At 39.0% G+C, this 16,415-nt stretch overlaps 1 protein-coding gene and 1 long non-coding RNA gene across 5 annotated transcripts in view; one reads left to right on the forward strand and one right to left on the reverse strand.

Moving 5' to 3' along the window:
- The window catches only part of CERS6 (ceramide synthase 6), a 277,844-nt gene that overhangs the window by 4,722 nt on the left and 256,707 nt on the right, over nucleotides 1-16,415 (forward strand). The gene's annotated exons all lie outside the window — the stretch shown is intronic.
- LOC140850506 (uncharacterized) overlaps nucleotides 1-16,415 on the reverse strand; it is a 34,966-nt gene continuing 18,551 nt past the window's right edge. For all 3 annotated transcript variants that reach the window (XR_012133427.1, XR_012133426.1, XR_012133425.1), the window contains exon 3: nucleotides 1-16,415. This exon is cut by the window's right edge and continues 14,602 nt beyond it. This is a non-coding gene — a long non-coding RNA (uncharacterized lncRNA).

Below are 16,415 nucleotides of genomic sequence, written 5' to 3' on the forward strand. Positions count from 1 at the left end.
AATAGATTTCTGTTACTTGTAAATCACCTCTGGAATTTCATTATAGAAGCCTGAATGGACTAAGACAGGGTGTTTAGGAATGAATGACTGGGGTACGAACGTGGTTTTCCTCATGCAGTCGGTCCTGGACGTTTGACTCTGTACACACACCTGTTTGCATACGATGCCATGGTCCATATTAGGACTATGGATCCCTGCTTTGCCAGCCAGGTTTTGGAAGCAAAAAGTGGGGTGAGGCAGACTACGTTGCCTCCTACGGTTTCTGATGGGATAGGAAAATCGGATTATGATGGATGTTTTGTTGCAAAACAACCTCAAGTCAAAGAGATGGCATTCTTTGCAGAACTTGAGTACAGTTTTTCCATCTTGCAAAATAAAAGGTTTGCATTTACGTGGTTCAGTCACGTAGCTATTGGTAATAGGTTGACTTATGGATAAAAGGCATAATGTTACTCTTAATAGCCAGTGCCTTAGAATGGAGGGGACATCAGGTGAAATGTCTTTAAATGATCACAGATTATTTAAATAATGAAATTAACACCCTGAATTCACTTATGACTTTTCTGTTGAAAGTATCTGAATTCTCTAAGGATGGGGTTAGAATTTTTTTTCTTCTGGATCCCCTTTTGTAAGGTTTCTGTGTTGGAGAAGGGGAGGTGGCTGTGGAAAGAAAATGGGGTTTAAGGTTTGCTTCTTCCAAAAGCAAACGAGTCCTGTGGCTTTATAAGAGCACTGCACCTTCCTCAGGTGTTCGTCACATGCTTTACACACCTGATAACACTTTGTGGGTGGGCACCAGAATCTAGGTCCATGTTGTACATGGAAAATTCTAAATGTTTATTACATGCACTTATATTACATCTTTTATCATCAGGCAAAAAACAGATTTCCTAAAGCCATGGGTCATCTGTTTCTTCCAAAGTCATGACTCATCATTTCATTGTTTTTTTTTCCCCGTCCAGTCTTCATTTGATCAGTTCCTTTCTTAAACACTTTTGAGTCAGCATACTGGGTTCCAGATTCTTTGTGCTAGTAACTAGTTTTTTTTACTTACTGTTTTTAGGAAGCCACTTTTTTCTTTTTTCTTTTGTAAAAATAAGAGGCAAACCAGATCCTTCTGTATTAGTGTTACTCTGAAAATCTCTATTCCTAAGATTTTTATCCTTTGGTCTCTTCCCCTCACATTAAAAAATGATTTCATAAACTCTTCTGTGACTGTCACATTTTCCTGCCATCATGATCTTCATTGACTTCTGCGTACACCTGTGCTGTGGCATGATTGAACCCAAAATGGGGTTTCTCACAACATTGATTTGGGGTGGCTCCTCACGATTGCTATGGACAGTTGAGTGCCCAGGGCACATGGTCTGTAGCTGACTTGGTGCCCACCATTTGTTCCTTTTATGTTTGATTATTTGAGTGACTGCAGTTTTTAATGAGTAACTTTTAATTTTAACTTCATAAGTAATAGTAACAACTAGTACTTATTTCCTAATATGAGTTTATTACTTTACATGTCTACTTCATTTAATCCTCTTCCAAGCCCTGTGAGGTAGAATTAATTTTCCCACTATTTTTACAGGTGACACTAAGGATTGGGAGTTTAGGAAATGCGCCTAATTATACACAGCTTAAAATAGCACGATAGGCATTTGGAGCCATGTTTCTTGATCTTCTAATCATTTTGGTGATCCCATACTTTAAAGCAAATATCATGAGATCGTACTGTTTACCTGTGGTTTTGTATGCAGGCGTTTGCTATTTAATTATATAAACTAAACATTTTCTGTGTACCTAAACTTAATTCAAAAAATATTTTCAATGACTGTATACTTTTTTCCACTATGGATATAACATTATTCCTGTAACTAGTCCCCATATCATTGTTGGACATTTAGGCTGTTTCCAATTTGTGTATATAAATCATTCAGTTCCTGATGACTTCCTTGGGAATGTTTCTTAGAAGTAGCATTTCGAAGCCCCTCAAAATATTTTAGTGTTCGTGGTAGATAAAAATTGCCAAATTGGTATCCAGAAAGGGTATATCCATTTTTGCTTCCTTATTAGCATGCAGATTGTCATCCTTTGAGGAGATTTTTGCTTTGAAAAAAATGTTGCTGTTGTAATGTGTGTTTTTATATTATTCATGATGAACATATTTCAAATATTTATTAACCATTTGCATTTCACTTCCTATGAATTTATGTCTATTTTCCTATCGGGATGAGCCTTCCAGTTTTTTTGGTAGGAAAGTGGTGGCCTTGGAATTTTTCTTTTCTTGTTTAATGAAGAATGGTCTTGTCTCAGTCTGTTTTTCTGGTGCACTCTTCTTTGTGCCTGCTTCCTGTCTGTCCCCCCAACAACCTACGTCGTCACCAGGGAGGGAGCTTCTCAGATTCTGCCCGGTAGAAGGGATCCATTCAAGAGGATGAAGTAGGGTAATAGCCTGAGTCTATTGTGGAGAATGAGGCAGGGAGAAAGGGCTGGGAGGAAGTTTGAGGGTTTAAGAATGAATGGGTTTTTATGAAGGAAAACTTAGAGATAAAGCCTAAATTTCTTTATATGTCCCTCTGAGCATTTGGTTAGAAGTAACTTATTCGATTAATCACTAGGGAAATGAAAATCAAAACCACCACGAGATAACCACCTCCCACCCATTAAGATGACTGCTATTTAATAAGAAGAGGGAAAGAAAAGAACTTGTGTTGGTGAGGATTTGGAGAATTGGAACCCACTGTTCATGGGAATGTAAAATGGTTCAAGCACTGTGGAAATAGTATTGAGGTTCCTCAAAAAATAAAAAATAGAATTGTCATATGATCCAGCAATTCCACTTTAGTATATGCCCAAAAGAACTGAAAGCAAGGTCTCAAAGAGGTATTTGTATACTTAGGTTCACAGCAGCATTATCCGCAGTAGCCAAGTGGTGGAAGCAATCCATCTGTGCATTGACAGATGAATGGATAAGCAAAATGCGGTCTGTATACATTCAATGGAATATTACTCAGCTTTACAATGGAAGCAAGTATGACACATGTTACAACATGGATGAGCGTTGAGGACAATAAGCTCAGTGAAATAAGCCAGTCATCAAAAGGCAAACACTGTAAGACTGCGCTTCCGGGAGGTCTCTGCAGTAGTCAAACACCCAGAGACAGAAAGTAGAGTGCTGCCCAGGGCCCAAGAGAAGAGGAAACAGGGCAGAGGGTTTCAGTTTTGCAAGATGCAAAGAGTTCTGGAGATGGATGGTGGTGGCAGTTGTGCAGTGGGAATGTACTGAATGCCACCGTACACTTAAAAATGTTTAAGGTGGTACATTTTATGTGTCTTTTATCACAAGTAAAAATAATTCAAAAAATGTTTCACTGACTGAAAAAAAAAGCCATCTACTAGAAATCACTGGTTTCATTTTGTGGCTGGACAATTTTCCAGTGAGGAACAAACATTTCAGTTTCATCAAGCACTGTTTTTTTTTTTTTAAAATGCATAATCCTCCTGGGATCTAGTGAGCCTCTCTTCTCCCCAGAATCATCTGGTGTGGGTGGGTGGGAGGTGAGGGGCGTTGGAAGGAAGGTTGAAGTCCAAGGAGCACTTCAGGACCTGGGACCTTTGTGGGAGGCACTTCAATCCAACATCTTCCTCCAGTCCATTTGTGAGTAGGACCACATAATAACCAGTAAATTGGCATGTACAGAAAAGGAGAGTTAAGTGTCTTTAGAGAAGCACGTTGCATGGTTTCAGAGCAGCCCTAGGATTAAAGTAAAGACATCCTAGTGAGTTCAAAATCCATTTAAAACCAGTCAGGATGATCGGATAAAACTCTAGTAAGGCAAACAGCTAGACCACAGATACTGCCTGTGGGAGCTTCTGCTGTGGTAGATCAGATCTGACCCTCCCCCCTGTTTTAATTGAATTTTACATCTACTTTGCAAGCAAATGATTTAAATACTTGAAAATTTGAACATGATTTCACTCAAATGCTACATACAATAAGGTAATCAGTTGCAAGCATTGGCAGGTACCTATTATTGAAAAATGATAGGTTTTCCAAGTTTATACTAATGTTTGGTCATTGTAAAAACACTGCTTTCCCCAATTCATTCCTCTGTGGAATATTTTGGACAGTTTTCTTTTTTAAGGAGACCTTTCTTTTCCTTCTACTAGCCTTGACATGGACTTCTCTTGGACAGCTCCTGCTTTCCGATTCCGATTTTTGCTTTTATTCCCTCAGAATTGGATGGTGGGGTTGTTTTTTTGGCAGGGGTGGGCTTGGAGATACACACACGGTTTCTCATTGCCGGGAGGATGCATTCCTTCACTAGGTAAGCTTTTTCACACACTGACCTAGGAATAACATTTGTTTGTGACCTGTCAGTGTCTACATAAATGTTACATCTTATCTGGGAGGTTTGCAGGTTACAAAGCTATTGTTGCTGTCCTGAGACTGATTTGACTCTCTCCTTTTCTCTCCTTCTTTCTGTTTTTCTCTTTGTCTTCCTTCCTTTTCATTATCGATGGTACAGATCCTTTAAAAACACAAGAAGTCTTGAGAGCAGAGGGGGAGCAGAGTTGAGTAGGGAGAGAAGACAGAGAGAACCTTCTAAAACCTGGCACAGGGACAGTCTGGCAGTTCTTGGAGTAAGAGCTGCCGGCTAGTCTGAGTGGCTCTGTAGATCTGATCTTAGTAGATCACCATTTCAAAAGCAGAATAAAGTGTGTTGGTAGTTTAAGCAGAGTGGCAGTATTGAGTACAATAGCTTGAGTGAAGGAAAATTGAGAACCAAGCAATCAGTTGCTTGGGCACTGTAGTAATTAAGTTAATATAAGGGCTTCATGCGTCAGTAGTGGGTGTATCTTTGAGTGTGTGGGTAGGCTTACAGGTGACAATACATTTAAAGTAGGTTACTGGTTTGTACATTGATTGCAGTCAATTGGTAATATGCATTCCTAACTAGAATCAAAAGGAAAATAAATGGGATGTTAAAAAGACTATGGAACTTGTCTTGCCAATGGGTTTCAGCTCCAGGCAAGTTGGCTATGGATTCAGTGTGCCCAAAGAAATGACAGCAGAACGTTCTTTGGGGTGAAAGGGTTTATTATCCGGCTTGGTCTTCCGGCAGTAGGTCGAGCACTAGCATCTCTGCCTCCGCCCAGAGCACTGGGCCGAGCTCTCTATATAGCGCAATAATAGCTCATTGCCTAAAGGTGCGGAAGCGGTAGCCTAGCAACAGGCCAGTTACATCATCAGGTGGTTTAAGTTCAGTGAGGATCCCGGCCATAGGAACCCCAACTTCCCCACACTTGTGTTTGAAATTAAATAGTGCCCTTTAGGCTGTGTAATAGTGGACAGCATGCTCTCTGGAATTTGGTGTCCTTACTTTTAAAATGGACACTATGTATAAAGTATGCCTACTTTATAATACTGAGGGAGTATCTGCAAAAATATATTTAAAGGGAACTCAATAAAACCTGTCTTCAACAATACAAATTGTGTAAAAAAAGAATTGATTCCATAGCACCTATTTGAGAATAATGTTCTATAATGTGCTTTAAGGGATTGGGAGTGCCTGAGGTGGGGTTGGAGGGGTGGGGAGAGGGTGCAGCTCGTGGAGACAGCAGGACCTGTTTATATATTTGATCCTGGAACTGTGGATTTACTTGTATTGTTGAAGAGTAAATATTTAGAATTTTAGACAGACACTGCAGCCCCGACCCCTTCAGCACTGTGCCTGTTTAGGGAGGAGAATGCTTCATAGCCTTTTCTTCTCAACTGTTAATAGAGATTATAGGCCAGAGGCTTGCTTGCATTTGGTGGCAGAAAACGGTTTTTAATGGTGGAATATTGGGAAAGTGATGGGCAGCTGTTTACAGTTTAGCACCTGCGGCTTTCTCATTTGGATGTGGCTTCGGGGAAAGTCCGGGAAGGCGGTCTTCCACTGTGCGGATGGTTCTTAGAAAGATGCCTTTTAGTGGAGGGATGCCTTATACAGGTAACCGGATCTGTCTCTCACTGCCCCCTCTGGCCCTGATGGTCCTTTCTTATTGAACACAGTCCCAAGGGAAGATTGATTGGGTATTCAACCACTAGTAATGGCAAGCATCAGACTCACCATTTGTATTGATTTAAAACCTAGCCTGAATTCTGGTCACGCCACTTACTAGCTACACAGATCTAGGCACAAATTACTTCATCTCTCTGTGCACAATTTCCAGCGGAGACTCAGAGGATCGCTGTGAGGATTAAAGGACAATGCATGCGTTGTGCACAGGGCAGAGTCCAGTTTACAGGAGTAGTGCTTCCTCGTTCTTCAGATTTATTCGAGACACACATACACACTCACCCCTTCTTTGTCGGAACCCTCGTTTCTAGAAATGAGACTTTGCCATTAGCTTTCTGAGACCCTTTACTAGCATTACCTTTATGTCATGAACGTGTATGTTAAGCCCCATTCCTACGCTTCACTGGTTAGCATGGCCTGTGTAGTTATTTGAGTGTTACTTTCCCTGTGATCTTTCTCCTCCTCTGTATGTCTTTCTGACTCTGTCTTTCTGTCTCTTCTTTTCCTCCTCCAAGGAAACATTCGGATTCTTATGTTATAGTCTGCAGAAAACAATCCTAGCAGCTTAGCAAGAAACCGGCCCTGTCCACCTCACTCCGGCCGTACACGTTGGTGAGATTTGTCTTCCAACGTGTTTCAGCCCCTGGCAAGTTCGCTATGGATTCAGTGTGGCCAAAGAAATGACAGTAAAATGTTTCTCTGAGGTGAAAGGGCTTACTACTTGGCTTGTTCTCCCAGGGGCAGGTTGAGCACTGGCATCTCTACCCCCCGCTCAGGGCATTGGGCCGAGCTCTCTAGATAGTGCAGTAATAGCTTATTGCCTAGGGGTGTGGAAGCAGTAGCCTAGCAACAGGCCCGGTACATCACCAGGTGGTTTAAGTTCAGTGAGCATCCTGGCCTTAGGAACCCCAGCTTCCCCACAGATTGTATGTTAATATTTAGACAGCTCAGAAAGTTTTTTTTTCTGATAAGAGCTTCCCAGAAAAAGGAAGGCCTTTTGATATTTATTGATTTCTTTCAGATAATCCTAGTTAGTTATCATAATTTGACCCTTAAGAAAAAAAAATTCAGTCTAGTGTCCTTGGGATCATATTTATGAAGTTGGAAACATTAAGAACTAGTTGAAGTGAATTTTTTTTTCCTCAAGAGAAACAAATCACTGCCAAATCTGAGTTTCAGTAGGTGTGACGATGGCTAACCTAACTTGACCAAATTAGTTTAGAAGGGATTTGCACCTGCTTTCTACTAGAGTCAATTTTCCAATTCTTCACAGCTTAAATATATAATTTTCAAGAGTTGGCCATGTAAATAATTTTAAAGCCTGTTTTTTTAGGCCTGGATAGAGGGTGTCTTAGGATGATCAAATATGATATTTGTGGCGGGTTATCTTTTCAGTGAGGAAGTAGGGCAGACATGGACCCACAGTGCTGTCGAATGACCAATTACCAAAGACTGCTTCTATTTTAGTTCAGTTTAATAGAATCATAGCTTTCTCCTTAGAAGAAAAATTGAAAGCTCATTTATTCAAAATAGGAGTCTGTCATGTGTCAGACACCAGTATGTGGGGCCTGGTATGGTGGGAGAATCTCCCAGGTATGTGCAATAAGGGGGTGTATCACCTGTAGATTAAAAACTGCTTTTTATTCACATCATGTGAAACTAATTCTAAACATATTATTGAGAGAGTGAGAAACGATCCTTCCTCACCAGGGCACATTGATCCTACCACCCGCCCTCTTCCCCCACCTTCTGAAACACCACAGCCAGGTTCTGTTTTTAGGCACAGATGTTTGAAAACGACACATTGAGAAATACTGGAAGAGCTAAAAGTCTCCATGTGGATAAAATGAGAGTTCCTGTGGCCAGGATTCTCACCTGGCCCTGGTTGACTAGGTCACTGCACACCTGTTGGCAATACATGGCTGTTGACTCTGTAAAAATAGTTCCACCCAGTGCTCTGGGCACCACACGGTGGCAGGGCTACAAGGCTGCAGGAGAGCAGAGCAGAGGCTGGAGTGGTAGCAGTGCCGAGGAGAGAGGCTCAGAGGATGGCTGTGCATGACGACTGTGCAGAGTTTACCTGGGACTGTCCCAGGGGACACTTCAGTGCAGGCAAACCAGTGTGGGACAACTGCAGAGAGGTCTGGAGGATGGCTGGGCAGGATGGCTCTGCAGACAGAAGGACCCAGAGGCAGAGACCGGCTTGCTGCATGCAGACTCGCTCTGAGTGGATGGGATTGTAGTGACTGACCTGCCTGCCACCTGGAAATAAAGTTGGGTATAACCCTTTCACCTGAAGAATATTTTGCTGTCCTTTTCTTTGGTCACACTGAATCCATAGCGAACTTGTCCGGGGCTGAAACCCATTGGCAAGATACTCCACCTCCCATTATATGTTAGGACTCTGAAGCCTGTAGAGAACTGCCTTGTCCTGTGTGACCCATCCAGGTCCTGGCAGAGCCCGGCTGCTCTGGGCCTCCTGCAGTGCCGCTGACTCGCTACCAACCAGCTGGGTTTACCTGGGAGTGTCCCAGGAGACACTTCAGTGCAGGGAAACCAGAACAGTTGGTCACCTCCCTCTTTGTTTACCCCAGTTAAAGCCACAGTGGTCTGGTCCCCAGCTAGAGGTGCTTTCACTATAAAAATGGCCATGTGCCTCTCCCTAAGGGTGACTGATGGTAGTTGTGGAAAGACGCTTCTCTGGTAATTGAAACGTGTTGCCTGCCCCACGGCCAATGTAGTGTTTCATGGCCTTCTTTAAAAAGTGAGAAGGTCCCCCCACGAAGTGTGGGCTGCTGCTCTTGAGGGCAGAGGCCATTCTGGAAGCACCCAGAGCCATTCTTCTGTGGTGACGTTCGTGTCTAGAGGGCATTTATCCTGTGTCACTCAGACCACACACACAGTTTTGTTTTCCTCCAGCTTTCACCCCAGCGTGTGTTAAGCATCCACACTTAAGTGGCTGCCTGCAGAATCGTAAAGGGACTGGGAAAGAGAACAAACATAGACATACAGGTGGTGCTTGTTAATCAGCAGTTGTTTCTCAGGAGTGTTGAGCAGTGCAGTGATTTTCTGTGTACTTACTTTATGTTCGTGGTTTTGTTTTCTTTTACAATCTGTAAAATTTATTTTGCTAGTGTTAGGTGCCTGTGGTTTATGTGAAAGAATTGGGCCCCTGAATTGACACTGAACATTGCAGCGAATGCTCTCTCAGAAGTGCTAGGAAATTCCAGTGCTTGGATGTCGCTGCCCTTAGTAAGGGCAGGCTTTAGCCACAGGGCTCTAAGCGGGCAGACAGGCTTATGGTGCCAGGACCTGGCCGTGCCCTCTGCCCCCTGCACCCAGTCTGTCCACACCTGGGTGCTGAGTCAAGCCATGTGAGATTGGGCAGAGGGCAACTGTCACCAACTAAAGACCAATGCTTATCACCCCTTTGAACTTCTGCTTCCTTTTTGCTGAGCGTTTCCATGTCTTAAATTCTCCTAGTCTTCCTCAGCCCTGCTCTGTCTTCAAATCAAAGGTAGTGGAGGTTTGGGATAAACTGAATCTCCTGAATGGTTGACCTCCTTACCTTTTTGGCTTTGAGCCCTGGTTACCAGCTGTTCTGTTACTCCTGTCATTTCCCAGGGCCAAGTCCCAGTGAGTTTGGGCCAAATGCACTTAGAAGATGGGTTACTAAGAGCTATCACCTAACTTTAATATTTTAATATCTGAAAAAATATGAAATAATTTGGAATAAATGTTTCTTTTGTTTTCAAATATAACTTCATGGTTTTAGACTTTTTTTCTGATTCAAAAATGGAATTGGTTATTAAGTTCCACAGTTGTAAAACAATGGTTTATTGTCTGGCACATAGTTTTCTTTTTCAGAGTCAAAGATGAGATAAAAATGTTGCATTAAAGCAGAGCCAGACCGGGTTACCCTTGCTCCCCATCAGTCTCCATTCCGTTTTCCGGCCAGTGTCTGAGTCTTCACTCGGGGGTCAAGGCTAAGGAATTTCAGTTCTTTCAAACTGTTCAAAGCCTTTCTGAATTGGATTCACTTAGCCACTGAAAACTTCTTATTTTAAAAGCCAACCTGAGAGGGTCAGGAAGCTGCTCTGAATAGGAACTGTGAAAGTGGAGAGAGTATGATAGTACGTTTTGAGAGTCAACACAAAATATTTATCTTGGCAGGTGAAACCAATCCCCAGCTTTTTGGTCCTGAGGCTTAGGGTTTAGATTTGTGGAGAGAGCGAGCTTGAGAGAGACTCTGCCATTTGTATGGGATCCTGACTTTGGCTTAAAATGCCATCTTGGTTGAACCCTAGTTCAGCTAATACCCTACTGGGTATTTGCTGTAAACCCAACACTGAAATGTGCATTTATCACTTGCTTAACAAACATTCATATGGCATTGTTAGAAAAGTGCTTTATTTTTCCTGAAGTAAACTTTTTATTCTGTAACATGCCCAAAAGTACACCTAAACTTACAGATCTTTGGATTATCACAATAAAATGAATACACCCATGGATTCCCTAGTCAGAACCCAGATCAAGAAACAGAACATTACTAGCACCCCAGAAATATTCTCCTTAGTAGTTTTTACCTATTTTTATGAATTAAGGAAACATTTGTAGTGAAAAAATAAAAGGCAACTATAACTCCTAATTAGCCAAACCCATTATTCCACAAAGGTCATTGGTTCCTTATGGAGGAAAACAAGCTCTGGTACTTGCTAACATGTATCAGACCATCTTTCTTCTCTTTCTGTTAAGATTGCACAGTGCTTGAACAAATGTATATGTGTTTATGTAAATTATGAATAAGATTTAGCTATTAAAAAAAGAAATTACTTAGAAAGGAATGAGATGTGAGAAACTGAGAGGAAGAACTGTGGTCAAAACCCATTTTCTTTCCCACCTTATATAATTAGTATGTTTTGTGACGATAGGCATTAATAAAGGTACAAAAATACAGTGTCTTTACATATTTTTCAAAAAATTAAGAATATTAAGTGGAGAAAAGGTCTATAAGTTTGTTGACATGCTTCTTTATCCTGTTCTTTGAATGTAGTAGGTCTGAGGAGATACGTAGTTTGAGACAAGGGAGTCAAAGCTATCATATACTTTGGATTTGAAAAGGCCATGTGTTTTGAATACTGAGTATTTGCTTGTGATATAGAAATATTGTATATTGCGAAAATAATTATCTTTAAGACTTGCTGTGCTTTTTATTTTAAAAATTATCACTTTAAAACATTTTTTAATTTAAGTTTTCATAATTTAAGAAATTTTCTTCTAATCCATCTTTGGGTATATTTTCTATTGCATTTGTTCTCTTTGAGAATACCAATTATACATATGTTAGATTTCTTTACTCTGCTTTTCATATCTATTATATTCTGTATAATAATTCACTATTTTTTTCCATGTAATTTTATTAATTTTCCTCAATCCTACCTATCAGGTGTCTCTTTCACTCATGTTTATTGTTTACTCTGTTGCTTTAATGTTGCTTTAATCTTTTAAAAATCTTTCTCTTCTGCTATTTCTGTTTGCAATTTTTTCTTGCATTTTTGTAATCATTTTTCTGAACCTTGGTATCTCTTTGTTGACTTTTTTTGAAAAGTGATCTGCAATTTCTTTAAAATTTTGTTTGAATACTTTCTGTGCTCCTGTAATCCTTTTTCATTTGCTTTCTGCTTATTGTTTTGTTATTTTTATGCAGAGGTAATTTTTATGCTAGTTCCTTCCTATACCTTTTAGTCTAAAACCAGAAAATATTGGACCTTTACTGTTTATTTCTGTAAAGAGGCTGTCTTAACATCAGCTTGTTAAAATGTCCTGTTTTGGGAGTAATAGCATAATAGAATGGTCTTCTTTAAAAATGATGTTTCATTGATAAATTGTCCAGTAGTCTATGAATACCATTTCATATGAGTCTTAAATGTTCAAATGGCTATGACTTTGCAGTTGAGGTATACAGATTTTACAGAGCTTTCCTGAACTCTGTAGTATAACAATATTCTTCCAAATTATGCATGCTAGAATTAATGGGGTTCTCACACTAGTTTTAAATGGAAATTCTGAACTTTTTCCTCCAGTTTTCTTGGAAACATAATAACATAATAAACAATGAATCTCCCGGTGCAGTATTATCTCACCAGGAACCATTTATTTCTAACATGTTAATTTTATTTTGTGGATTTTCAAAAGTTTTAATATCTACCATGATTTATTATATTACAGAACAACCAGTATTTGAAGCATTTTGAACATTTAAAATTATTAAACCTCTTCTTTCATTTTTAAAATAATTAAAAAAGATTACCTAGTATCATATGTCTACAGTCTCACAGGAAAACTTCCACTGCAAAAAAAGCAACAATTTTCCATTTCTACTGTTTCCTCAATCTCACTTTCTTTTCTAGATGTGACCAGTATGAACAGTTGATATGTTTATTCTTGCAGAATTTTTCAATTCATTTACCTACACACACCCACACACCCACGCACACACAGAAATATAAAGTTTGTTTAAAACATGAATGATGTACTTTTAAGTCCTTTTATGGAACTTTTTTTCCCACTTAACATTATGTCTTGGAAATTTTCCAATGTTGGTGAATATAGAGCCACTTTATTATTTTTAATATGATGGTATAATACACCATTTGGATGTTTTATAGTTCATTTAACTGTTCTCTATGAATGTTATTTGAAACAACAATATAACGTCATCCTTGTATGACTTCCTTGTACTCTGGTGTATTTTGCTAAATTAACATACAGAAGTAGAATTGCTGTGTCTGAGGATGTACAAAGTTAAAATTTTAATAAACGTTGCCAAAGCCTTTTAAAATGTATACCATACTACACTCTTCCCTGCAACACTATGAGAGAACCACTCTGCCCTGACTTAACCTGCTACAAATTTGATGTGATTTTGAAAATTTGTCCTAATCAATAAAGAAAATCAATATGATGGCATATCAAAGAATAACAGGTTGGAGAAATTTAATAATATCTGACATGGACAGACATTTGCATAAAAAAGTTATTTTTAACCTGAGAAATAGGAATAAACTCATAAAAGGAAAGAGAAGTTCATTCAAGTTTATAATTTTGAACTTTGTGACATCTGCTGCAGCATTTATTTAACAAACATGTATCTCATGTATTTACAGCCTTCCCAACTCACTGCCTTAGGCTTACCTAGCTAACAGGAATGGTGAGCATTTTTTGTTACATTCTTTTGCAACAAATCGGAGTCAGTTACAGGTACATTAAATGTTATTACTTTTAATAACATTTAAGAATTGTGAAGGAGGGAAATCTCACCTTGTATAAGGTTTCCTAATAAGTTATTATCTCAGTAGTTACCTTATGATTCAGCTATTCTGACAGTAGAAACATTTCCAATTAACAAGTAACAAGTGACCAGGATTCAACAAGTAACGAAGAATCTAGAACTCAAGAGAGGATTTTAAATGTTAGAGCCAGGTTGTATTCTCCAGCACTGCTGCCTGCCCACTCCATGCTGCCTCCCAGTCACCACATTAGTTCATTGTGCCATGTTGTTTAGACAAAGGTTATGTTATTATATGTGTTGAATGACAGCCATTAAGGTTTTTTTAATTCATTCTATTATCATTAATCTACAATTACATGAAGAACATTATGGTTACTAGACTCCCCCCTTCACCAAGTCCCCCCCAACAAACCCCATTATAGTCACTGTCCATCAGTGTAGTAAGATGCCGTAGAATCACTACTTGTCTTCTCTGTGTTGCACATCCCTCCCTGTGCCCCCACCCCCACATTATACATGCTAATCGTAAGGCCCCCTTTCTTTTTCCATGCCTTTATCCCTCCCTTCCCACCCCTCCTGCCCAGTCCCTTTCCCTTTGGTAACCGTTAGTCCATTCTTGGGTTCTGTGATTCTACTGCTGTTTTGTTCCTTCAGTTTGTCTTTATTCTTACACTCCACGTATGAGTGAAATCATTTGGTACTTGTCTTTCTCCGCCTGGCTTATTTCACTGAGCATAATACCCTCTAGCTCCATCCATGTTGTGGCGAATGGTACGATCTGTTTTTTTCTTATGGCTGAGTAATATTCCATTGTGTATATGTACACATCTTCTTTATCCATTCATCTACGGATGGACATTTAGGTTGCTTCCATTTCTTGGCTATTGTAAATAGTGCTGCGATAAACATAGAGGCGCACCTATCATTTTCCAACTGGAGTGCTGCATTCTTAGGGTAAATTCCTAGAAGTGGAATTCCTGGGTCAAATGGTATTTCTGTTTTGAGCTTTTTGAGGAACCTCCATACTGCTTTTCACAGTGGTTGAACTAATTTGCATTCCCACTAGCAGTGTGGGAGGGTTCCCCTTTCTCTGCAACCTCGCCAACATTTGTTGTTTGTCTTTTGGATGGTGGCCATCCTTACTGGTGTGAGGTGATATCTCATTGTGGTTTTAATTTGCATTTCTCTGATGACAAGTGATGTGGAGCATCTCTTCATGTGCCTGTTGGCCATCTGAATTTCTTCTTTGGAGAACTGTTCAGCTCCTCTGCCCATTTTTTAATTGGATTATTTGCGTTTTGTTTGTTGAGGTGTGTGAGCTCTTTATATATTTTGGATGTCAAGCCTTTATCGGATCTGTCATTTATGAATATATTCAGCCATTAAGTTTTTTTTTGACTGTTATGAAAATGTCCAAATATACAGAAAAGCTAAAAAAATACCATGAGCATTCTTGTTCTCACCACCTGATTCTTAATGATTGTTAATGTTTTATAATATTTGTAATATTTCTTCTTTTTCTCTTCTGTTCCATGCAGATATTATGACACATCACCCTTAGTTACATGAACATGCATATATTATCGAAGAATGAAGATATTCTAGGGTGATCTTTTTAAAAGTAACTTTGAAAATGAATTTTACATAGTGCAATTTATGTATTTTTTTGTTGAAATATATAGCTTCAAAGCTGTAGAAAACACTGATTATGGATTTGCTAAAATTATAAGTAAAGGAAGACAATCACTTTAGATTTAATTACTACATGTAATTCATGTATAAAAATAAGGCTGGAAGAGATGTGTTAATGAAAGATGTGTGGGCGATCATATGCAATATTTTTCTTGGTGTTTCATGGATGTCCAAGGGTTTGAACTAGGAAAAATAAGGTTACAAGAGGTAGCTAAGCAGTTGTTCGCTGATAATATTTCTTGGCTTTAGAAAATCAGGGTAATATTAATCAAGTTGTTTCAGGCATTTACATTAGGCAAACATCTCAAGATTACTGGCTCCTGCCCCTGTGGGTCCTGTTTGGCTTTGTAGCATGGGGGCTTCATGCTGCAAGGCAGATGTGTGGAGCACAGTTACCCTGTCAGAATGCAAGTCCAGTCTACCATTCCTGTTGACCAAGTGAGTCTAAGGCAATGAGGTGGAAAGGATTTGAATTCACAAGTTTGTTAAATACATGGTCATATAAACAGTAGATGTTGTTAAAATTACAAACTAAAATAAACTTGTATTATTATTTTTCCTGTTTCTCAGGTACAGAAAGATTAGCGAAAGGAGTTAGCTTATCTCCCCCAAACCAATTTTTGGACAGAAAAAGAAATCTTAGCCTTCAGCCACTGCATTAACTGTCCTCCTGTCTAGAATCTTCTTTTTTCTTATCTTATTATCATCACCTTGCTTGGAAAGGAAAATGATAAAGAAAAAAAATCAATATATACTTATTGTGGAAAAGTCAAACAGTAAAATACGGTATTCAGTGAAAACTAAAACTACCTCCTCAGTGATGGCCATTTGCAATTTATTTTCTGGAACTTTTCCCATGCATATTCAAACATATACATCTTTCTATAAATGTTTTTTAATACAGATTATGTGTGCTTTTTTGTACTTTCTCACTTACATGGTTGTGTAGAATTTTAACATATATAATATATATGATGTATATAATACAGTTATCATAATTTACTTAACCAATCCCCTATCAGTGTATTTTTAGGTCATTTCCTATCATATGCTATTAAAACCAATACCACAGTGGCTATTTTTGTACATTATCTTTGTTTACACATGAATTACTTTAGCATAAACTCCTATTAGTGTGAAGTTGCTGGGTTATTTTGAATTTTGATAGGTCGTGTTAAGTTCTCCGAGGCAATTGCATCTGTTTAATATTCCCTCTAACTGAGGAAGGTTTCTAATGTGACATGTAACTGAACTTTCAAATGTTTGCCAATTGGCTGCATGAAAAATGATAGTATTTTAGTTAGCCTTTATTTTTAAGTGAAATTCAACACATTTCCCTATGTTTTGGAGCCATTTGTTTTTAATTTTCTGTG

This window comes from Manis javanica, chromosome 7 (assembly GCF_040802235.1).
Source record: "Manis javanica isolate MJ-LG chromosome 7, MJ_LKY, whole genome shotgun sequence".
NCBI lineage: Eukaryota > Metazoa > Chordata > Mammalia > Pholidota > Manidae > Manis > Manis javanica.